This window comes from Octopus sinensis, linkage group LG16 (genome assembly GCF_006345805.1).
Source record: "Octopus sinensis linkage group LG16, ASM634580v1, whole genome shotgun sequence".
NCBI lineage: Eukaryota > Metazoa > Mollusca > Cephalopoda > Octopoda > Octopodidae > Octopus > Octopus sinensis.
In genome coordinates, this window is record NC_043012.1 from 49,034,675 (window position 1) to 49,044,885 (window position 10,211).

Sequence of the window (10,211 nt, forward strand, 5' to 3'; positions counted from 1 at the left end):
AGGGCTCGTGGGGTCGGCAATCCTGGTGTTCCCACTTCGTATGTCATTTTATGTTGTGTTGTAAAATTGTATATCATCCGATTTCCTCGATTTTGTTTTCCGATTTTGTGTAAATTTTTAAAGATCATTTTTATGTAATCTCCATTCCTTTCTCATGACCCCAAATCATGATGTATTGTCCCCCTCTATGTTGGCCCCTTGTGGGTAATAAAGAAATAAGAAACAAGTAAAAGGTAAAAGAGTAAATGAGTACATGTGTGTGTGTGTGTGCTATTGTGTGCGTGCACGTGTAGCGTCCTCTGTGTGAAATTCATTCAAGAATTTCTCGTCTAGTCCAGAGAATTCTAGATTTCGTCATATTGTCATTATGACGTCATAATAGCGGAAACGTTTTCTCCAAGACCTTCGTTTCAAATAATATTCAGTCTCTTTCAACCTTTCGCGGTGATTAGAGGCTAGGGAATGTGTGCGACGAGGGACCCACCCGACACCTGAAGACTCAGTGTCATCTTCACCTTGTTTTTGGTGTTTGTGGGTATATTTTGAGCGGACCCTCACAGATGTGCCCTCCATACATTTGGATCCTTATAACTTTCAGGAAAAATACATATCTTTTAAAGAAATATTCTACAAATACCTCTCAGATGGCATACATTACGACTATATCGGAATTTAATGTGAAGAGAATAGAGGTCGCGCACACATATATACTGAAACACATCCCGATTTTTTCAAAATTTTGAGTTCCATTTTGTGGATATATACGATATGTATGTTAGTATATATGTGTGCAATTTCGCGAAATTTTCTTTCTTTTTTTTACATTAAATTCCTCTACAATCTTAATGTACACAATCTGAGAGGTATTTATAGAAACTTTCTTTAAAAATATACCGATTTTTCTGGAAGTTGTCAAGAAACAAAATAGGGAACACAATTGTGTGGGTCTCCTGTTTTATGCACCTTTGAGTTCTTAAACACCCTCTGTAACATGCTGGTTGGTACCATAACGTAGTTACAAGGTGTCCGGTATTGTTCCTGCAACTGTATGAACTCTTAACCAGGCAATTTCAGGACAGGAAACCTGGAGGTTCCAACCAGAGACAATTCTTTACATTCGATATATTCACACAAAATATTTCATTGTAAACAGTCGTGTGACTGTAAGTGGACATGATAGTAAGGATGGGTAAATACAAATCGTACATGAAATATTCTACTAAAAGATCTACTAAAAGATCAGCGCTTGAAATTTGGTGGAATGAGTAGTCTATCATATTGACCCCAATGCTTGACTGGCACTTATTTTATCAACAGCAAAAGGATTAAGGAAACCATCGGCCCCAGGGAATTTTGAACTCAGATTGTAAAGGTTTACGAAATGCCGCCGGCGTGCTAACCAATCTGCCGCTCACCGCCTTATGAATACGAATAATGGATATTCAACATATAGTCCACGGGCAGATGTAGAGAGTAGGGTTTTAAAATCGGTAAGTGCTAAAAGAAAATAAAGTTTGCTGCTCTTAAAATGTTTGATAATATTTTCGAGATATTTTGATTATACTCAACACTAAATTTTGTCTGTCTGCCATCGCCTTATCTCAGTCTACATTTACACTATATAGACATATTATACCGTTTTTGAATGAGAATAACCTCGGAATTGAATATCTGCCCTTTATTTGATTCTTGACGTCCAATATTGAGATTCAAAAGCTACTTCTTGCAAGTAAAACTCGGCAAATTCACGCCATTTTGCTTGGTGCTTGTCAGAAGACGTCAGAGATGAAAGGGGAGATAAATGACATTCGCTTCGTTAATTTTACGTCCCGACAAGAACTTTGGGACAAATTGGCCAACAGTTGGAATTCAACTTGGGAGTGGAACAATAGAATGATGGACTAATTCCCATCCATCCTAAACATCTGTTCAAACACCAGCGGGGCATATAATCATTATAGATAAATTATAGTTATGCTAATCTGCTGTTTGCAGTTGTGTGCCGCAGGCCCAACTAGTCCTCCACAAGAGCTGTCTAAAAGGTCTGCACACACATTGCAGCATTTAAGCTAGTCTCTAATAAAGTGATGTCGTTGCTTCGTTAATTGTTCGATAGTTTTCATATCATCACTGTAGCTGCAAACGTAATTTGACAATTCGGCTTTGGTTAGAAGTGTACAATGTGTTTGGGACTAAGAATGTTATGTACAAAATCTCTCTCACTATCTATATATCTCTTCCTTTATTTCTTCTATCTTTCATTCTATCACCCTTTATTACTTCCTTTATTTCTTTCTTTTTCTCTCTCTCTTCCCTTCTCTCTCTCCCACGCACGTACGCACCCGCACACAAACTTGTTTGCGAGCTTCAAGTTACTTTGTCCACAAACGTTACTTCATTTAAATTGTTCGGAGTTTCGTCCTTACTTCCACTCGTATCAACCCTTCCACATTGAGGCAGGTACCTCCGGTAATTAAACTATTCAAAATGAGGTGCATGATATTATTGTCTGTCTCATCCACTTCTTTCATCTTAAATTCAAACAATCTCATTTCTTTGACGCCCTTTGACGCTAGATATTAAAAAATATTTTCTTCTTTAATATCTTCTCATGTATTTTGTGTCAACTTATTTATGTATTGAGCGAGGTCTAGTCACTATTTCTAGCGGACTTAGTAGCCATCTTGTGGATCTCTAGTTGGACAAATTGTATAATCAAGAGGAATCCACAGGACATTATGAAGAGAAGATGCTGAGTGTAGTGAATTATATGGGGCCTAAATGATTGGGTACAAAAAGCATCATGAGAAAAGTGAGACGACTGGGACTAATGGTTGAGTGAAGATGGCACGAACCCAGCCAGTTCCGGGATGTAGAGAGAAGACTTAGTTTGCTTATGGCAAAAGACAATCAGGCGTGTAGCTTTTTCACTAGGCACAGTCTCGTATGACTGTGTGTGCAGCAACAACTTCGTTCCCAATGTGATGGTAATAATACTCCTTTGTGGACCTTCGATGAGCTCTGTTGTGCAGGGGTCTCCAACCACCGTGTCGTGTTCCATGTGATACAAGGTTGTACAGAAAGGATAACCTTTAACATTTTATTTCTAATTCATTGACATAAGCGTACAATTTTTTTCTTATGGGGCCCCGACTTGCGGCTGCAGACTTGCCTGCAGGAAGTAAGAGACTTAGTCAGGGAGGTTGAGTAAGAGGTCTTAGTACACCCGATTTGAACTTGGTGATTTTTGTAAGAGGTTTAGCGCCTCAATTTGAAATACCGATTGAATATATTTGTTGAAATTTTGTGAGATCTGATTGGTAAGAGGCTCAGCGCCTCAATTTGTAACTGTTGTAAGAGGTTCAATACCTCATTTGTGTTTTTTTTTAAAACAATGTTTTCGAGAAGTAGCAATCAGGGATAAACAAATTATATATAGCGGCTTGGGTTTGATATACAATGTATATATATTTTATAATTAACTCATAATTATAATTGAGGGTTCACGAGGTACCAGCGTTGCTAAAAGTAAGAATCGAAAATCCTGTAATAAGTCAACATTTCGCAGAAAATATAACAGAGTGACAAAACTCGGGCAACAGGCAAAGAAATTAACTTATCGCGGCTGATAGCCACAGAATGAGGCAATAGATATTCCTGTATCATGTGATGTCGAATTTTGAGATTACTCCCTTAATTCTCATCAGCTGGTCTTGCTATATATTTAAGGTTAAAAAGTTTACCCACTTTGTCGTGACCGTTAATCGCAGAACGGCTGGTACCAAGTTCAAAAACGATGTCCGTGCATAATTTTCATAAATAGATATCCAAATAATTATATAGTTATTATTATTTGCATTTTATCGGCATAAATGCCGTTCAGCAATTAACGGACTTAACAAAGTGATTAAACTTTTTAACCCTCGGTATATAGCAAGACCTGCTGATGAGAATTAAGGGAGGAATCTCAAAATTCGAAATTATATGATACAGGAACACCTATTGTCTCATTCTGCGAAGGTAAGTTAATTTCATTGCTCGTTGCCCGATTTCTGTTGGTCTGTTATGGTTTCAGTGAAATGGTGGCTTATTAGAGGATGTTTTGACTCTTATTTTTAGCAACGCTGGTACCTCGTGTACCCTCAATTATAAGTATAAGTTCATTATAAAATCTATGGATTTGCTCTTTATCGGCATAAATGCTTGCTGGCCACTTATATCATTGTCATTATTTACTACTACTACTACCACAACTACTACTATCTATCTATCTATCTATCTATCTATATTTATTTGAATACATATACATATATATATTCTTTTATTCTTTTACTTGTTTTAGTAATTTGATTGCGGCCATGCTGGAGCACCGCCTTTAGTCGAAGAAATGGATCCCAGGACTTATTCCTTGTAAGCCTAATATTTTTTTCTGTCGATGTCTTTTGCCGAACCGCTATGTTACGGAGACGTAAACACATTAACATCAGTTGTCAAGCAATGGATGGAGGACAAACACAGACAGACACAGACACACACACAGACACACACACACACTCACGCACACATATATATAAAACGAGCCTCTTCCAGTTTCCGTCTACCAAATCCACTCACAAGGCTTTGGTCGGCTTGTAGTTGTAGCAGAAGACGCTTCCTCAAGGTGCCACGCAGTGGGACTGAAACACTGTACATATGCAATATATATGTGTGTGTGTGTGTGTGGTGTGTGTGTGTGTGTATACATGCAAACAATGAATATTTAAGTATAAATATATAGATATTAATAGATCAAACTTTCGCAGAATAGAAACGACAGAGAAAATTAAAGGGAAGAAAATAAGGTGTGATAAGTCCAACAACTGTTTCTAGGTACTTGAAGAACCATCATAATATTGGTAGATATAGTTCACTAAAACATGCGGCCAGTAATGGAAGCAAATAAATATGGAATAAATCAGGCTCAGTCATCAGGGTAGAAAAAATCTAGCATTTCAGATTATGATGAAGAGAAGTTTAAATGTTGAATGTTTTAAATTCCACCTTGACGGTGACTCGAGTTATTCAATATTTATTTGCTTCAGTGTATCATGATCTGAAATACAAGATCTTTTCCACGATGATGATGGAGGCTCGATTTGCTTCCTATATATTGGTACAAGGCAGAAATTTTGGGGAAGGTGTTAGTCGTTTACATCGACCCCAGCGCTCATCTGGTACTTATTTTATCGACACCGTAAGGATGTAAGGCAATGGCGACCTCGGCGGAATTTGAAGTCAGAACATAAGGACAGGCGAGGTGTCGCTAAGCACTTTGCTCTGAGTGATAAAGACACAGCCACCTGGCCGCCCTGATGCCAGAGTAATATTGATTTCAAATTTTGTGCACAAGGCCAGCAATTTGGAAAGAGGACTTAAGTCAGTTACACTGATCCCAGTGCGCAGCTAGTACATATATATTATCGACCCCGAATGGATAAATGACGAATTCGATCTTGGTGGCATTTGAACTCAGAAGGCAAAGACGGGCGAAAAGCCGCTAAGCATTTTTTCTAATAGTGCTAACGATTTCTTTATTGCCCACAAGGGGCTAAACATAGAGGAGACAAACAAAGAGATTAAGTCGATTACATCGATCCCAGTGTGTAACTGGTATTTAATTTATCGACCCCGAAAGGCTGAAAGACAAAGTCGACCTCGGCGGAATTTGAACTCAGAACGTAAAGACAGACGAAATACCTATTTCTTTACTATCCACAAGGCGCTAAACACAGAGGGGACAGACAAGGACAACCAAACGGATTAAGTTGATTACATCAATCCCAGTGCGTAACTGGTACTTAATTTACCGACCCCGAAAGGATGAAAGGCAAAGTCAACCTCGGCGGAATTTGAACTCAGAACGTAACGACAGACAGAATACTGCTAAGCATTTCGCCCGGCGTGCTAACGATTCTACTAGCACGCCGTCATTGGGACAGGCTAATTTCGAACACTTATCTCTAGAGGTAAATAAGGGTTTGCATAGAGCCACCACTCGTACAAAGATACATGTTATTACAGAAGCGTTGATTACAGTTCAAACACAACACAATCAAGGGAGGAAAAGTTATCTTTGGCTTACATTCTTTAGGGTGCGAAATATTTATATAAATATCCATATATACATACATGTATGTGTGTGTGTGTGTGTGTGTGTGAAAGAGAGTGAGGGAGATATTTTTCTGAAATTCTTTGTCCCTTTCAATGGTCTCCCACTTTTTTCTTTGTCGTCGCGAAGAAGATGGGCGAAAAAGATAACTTTGGAGAAAATTTTAAAAGAGAGTTTTGAAAACTTGTTTTGATGATTTCGATCAGATTCTTAAGTGAACCAAAGACCAAACTGTGTTACTTGGACTCTCAAGTGGAAGATTGTTGGGGAGGGGACAAAGAATTATAAATCAAATGATAAAATAGTAATCAATATAACAATAAATACCATATATATATATATGTGTGTGTGTGTGTGTGTGTGTGTGTGTTGTGTGTGTGTGTGCGTGTGTGTGTGTGTGTGGTGTGTGTGTGTGTGTGTGCATATGCATCTATGTACGTTTGTAAGTGCACATAATTATGCACACACACACACACACATATATATATATATATATTATATATATATATATATATATATATATATATATATATACATGTGTGTGCGTGCGTGTGTGTGTAATGTATGTGTGTCCAATACGAAGGATAAAAAGCAGACATTAATTAAAATATAGAAAAAGAAGTCGAAAATTACATTACATTATGATTCTAATCATAAACTTTTTTCATTATTAAAAACATTATTATTAAAATTAAAATGTTTGTATATCATACCTTTTCTTTCTCTACTCTCCCTTTATTTGACTTCGCTATTTCCTTAAACCAGAATCAATTTAAATATTTAATATACATGATTTCTTAAGTACACACACACGCATACACACATACACACACATATACCTATATACATAGAAACATATATATATATATATATATATATATATACATATATATATATATATATATATATATATATATATATACACATATATAGGCGTGGGTGTGTTGTAAGAAGCTTGCATGGCACATGGGCAAATGTCTTCTATTATAGCCTTGACCAAAGCTTTGTGAGTGGCTTCGTAGACGGAAACTGAAAGAAGCCGGTCGTATATATTATATGTATTTTTATTTTATTTCATTTTTGTTTCATCTAGTTTCAGCTCATGAGCTGTGGCCATGCTGTATATGTATATACATACATAAACACACACACTCTCTCTCTCTCTCTCTCTCACACACACACACACACACACATATATATATATATACATATATATATATATATTATATATATATATATATATATATATATATATATATATATATATATGTATGTATGTATGCATGCATGTATGTATTTATGTATGAAAGTATATATATTACTCTTTTGTTCTCTTACTTGTTTCAGTAATTTGACTGTGGCCATGCTGGAGCACCGTCTTCAAGAGTTTTAGTCGAACAAATCGACCCCAGGCCTGATTTTTCCTAAGTGTAGTACTTATTCTCTTTGCCAAACCGCTAAGTTATAGGGACGTAAAGAAACCAACTCTGGTTGGCAAGCAGAGGTGGGGACGAGCATAAACAGAGAAACACACACACACAGATATACATATATACATACGACAGGGTTCTTTCAATTTCCGTCTACCAAATCCACTCACAAGGCTTTGGTCTGCACGAGGCTATAGTAGAAACCACTTACCCAAGGTGCCATAATGTGGGACTGAACCCGGAACCATGTGGTTGGGTAGCAACCTTCTTATCACACAACCACACCTATATATATATATATATATATATATATATAGATAGATAGATATACAGAGAGAGAGAGAGAGAGAGAGGAGTGCAGGCCTGGCTGTGTTGTGAGAAGTTTGCTTCCCAAACACATGGTCCTGGGTTCATTCCCACTGCGTGACAATTTGGGCAATTATCTTCCACTATAGTTTCGGGCCAATCAAATCCTTGTGTGTGGGTTTGGTTGTTTGGGACTGAACGAATGAATAGAATATGTACGAGGCTTAAAATTAAGTACGGCCAACATCATTAAGGCTGTGCTTCAACATGGCCGCATCAGATGACTAAAGCAAGTGGAGTTGAACTAGGGACAGCTGATGAAGGGGATTTTTCCTTGTGTAGTTTGTCTTGTACTCTGTTTTTTCGTTGTTAAAAAAAGGTCCGTTCCATGCTTGTTTTTACGTTTTCGTTTCTCGTTGAGTTCTACGTCTATTTGTGGTGTCCTGTACTCACGTATATATATTTATATATGCATGTATATATGCATGTAGATGTAGGTACGTACATATATGTATGTATGTATGCATATATTTTATTTATTACACTATTGTATGACTGAGCGCCCTCGCGTCGATTCGATTCGTTTCGTTTCGTTTCTTTTTCTCCAAGTACAGTTTATATATATATATATATATATATATATATTATATATATATATATATATATATATATATGCAAGTATACTTTCATGTGTTTGCATGTGTCTGTGTGAGTTTGTGCATGAAGAATTATAAGCAAAATGTTATAAAGCCTTAGTGTGGGTTAAATTAAAATATAAACAAAGTCCCTCCCTCATTTTTTTCTTTGCACATCAAGCGTAGAATTGAAATCTGTACCATATAAGTGTGAAGTGAACATCCCAAGTGTGAAGTATATTTAAACATAAAGACATAATATACATACTTATATATGCATACAGGCGCTGGCGTGGCCGGTGGTAAGAAGTTGGCTTCCCAGCCACATGGTTTCGGGTTCTTGCCCACTGCATGAAACTTGGGCAAGCGTATTCTTCTATAGCTTCGGGCCGACAAAATGCTTTGTGTGTGGATTTGGTAGACGGAAACTGGAAAAAGCCTGTTTTATACACATATGCACATATTTGTGTGTGTGTGTGTGTGTGTGTGGTGTGTGTATTTTTGTATCTGATATTGGTGTCTTTACGAACTTAGCGGTTCGGGAAAAGAGACCGGTAAAATAAGTATTAGGCTTACAAGAAAATAAGTCTTGGGGTCGATTTCTTCGATTAAAAACCCTTTAAGGCGGTGCTCCAGCATGACCGCAGTCAAATGACTGAAACAAGTAAAAGAATGATAGAATTCATATATATATATGTATATATATATATATAAATATATATATATATATATGTGCGTGTGTGTGTGTTTGTGTGTGTGTGTGTGTTTGTGTGTGTGTGTTTGTGTGTGTGTGTGTGTGTATATACATATATATATTACATATATATATATATATATAATATATATATATATATATATATATATATATATATATACATACATTATATATATATAATATATAATATATATACACACATATGGGTGTGTGCGTGTGTGTGCACACGTACGCGCACACGCACACACACACACACCACACTGCCATCTATTATAGTAACTATAGATCTAGTCATATATACAGTCATAAATATTGTCAGATGTCTATGTTGAATGTATATAATCATACATAAGCCATCAATTATATAAAAGATAAATGTTTGTCTTTTTGTCCGTCCAGCTTTTTCGAAAGCTATATTTCTTTTCACGGTAGCAATTGAAAGACAGTCTAGTAGATTTTTTTCAATGCAGAGAATCTACAGCTATGATATTATTAATAATTAAAAATTATATTTAGTTATTATATTATTATTTCCAGAGAAGCTTTAGCTTGTTAAAGTTTGACACATGTGTATATCTGTTCAATATTTCACCTTTACTTTTTTAACATAATTCTTATTAATGTTTTCGTTATGTTATTTTCGTTTTTCACTTCTTTTCTTTTATTTATTTATTTATTTATTTTTGTTTGTCGTCTAACTGCACAATGTTCTAATTCATTGATACGCCATCTGACGAATGCCTAAGGAGTTGGTGTCAAAGAAGAAAAAAAAGTTTTGAAAAATATTTATCAAAACTTTCAAAACCAGATATCTAGACATACACACCCCCCCAAAAAAACCCATCTATTTAATTACAATTCCACACATATTAGCATGTCTATACATTGTTCGTACCACTGCTTACAAACAATACAAAGCCTATAGTATGTATGTACGTATGTATGCATGTATGTATGTGTGAATGTATATATGTATG

At 36.1% G+C, this 10,211-nt stretch overlaps 1 long non-coding RNA gene across 1 annotated transcript; it reads left to right on the plus strand.

Annotated features, from left to right (window-relative positions):
- The first annotated feature begins 510 nt into the window (after positions 1-510).
- Positions 511-1,480, plus strand: LOC118766631. Its single transcript, XR_005002568.1, has 2 exons — positions 511-786; positions 1,348-1,480. It is a non-coding gene; the product is annotated as an uncharacterized LOC118766631 (long non-coding RNA).
- Positions 1,481-10,211: the final 8,731 nt, after the last annotated feature.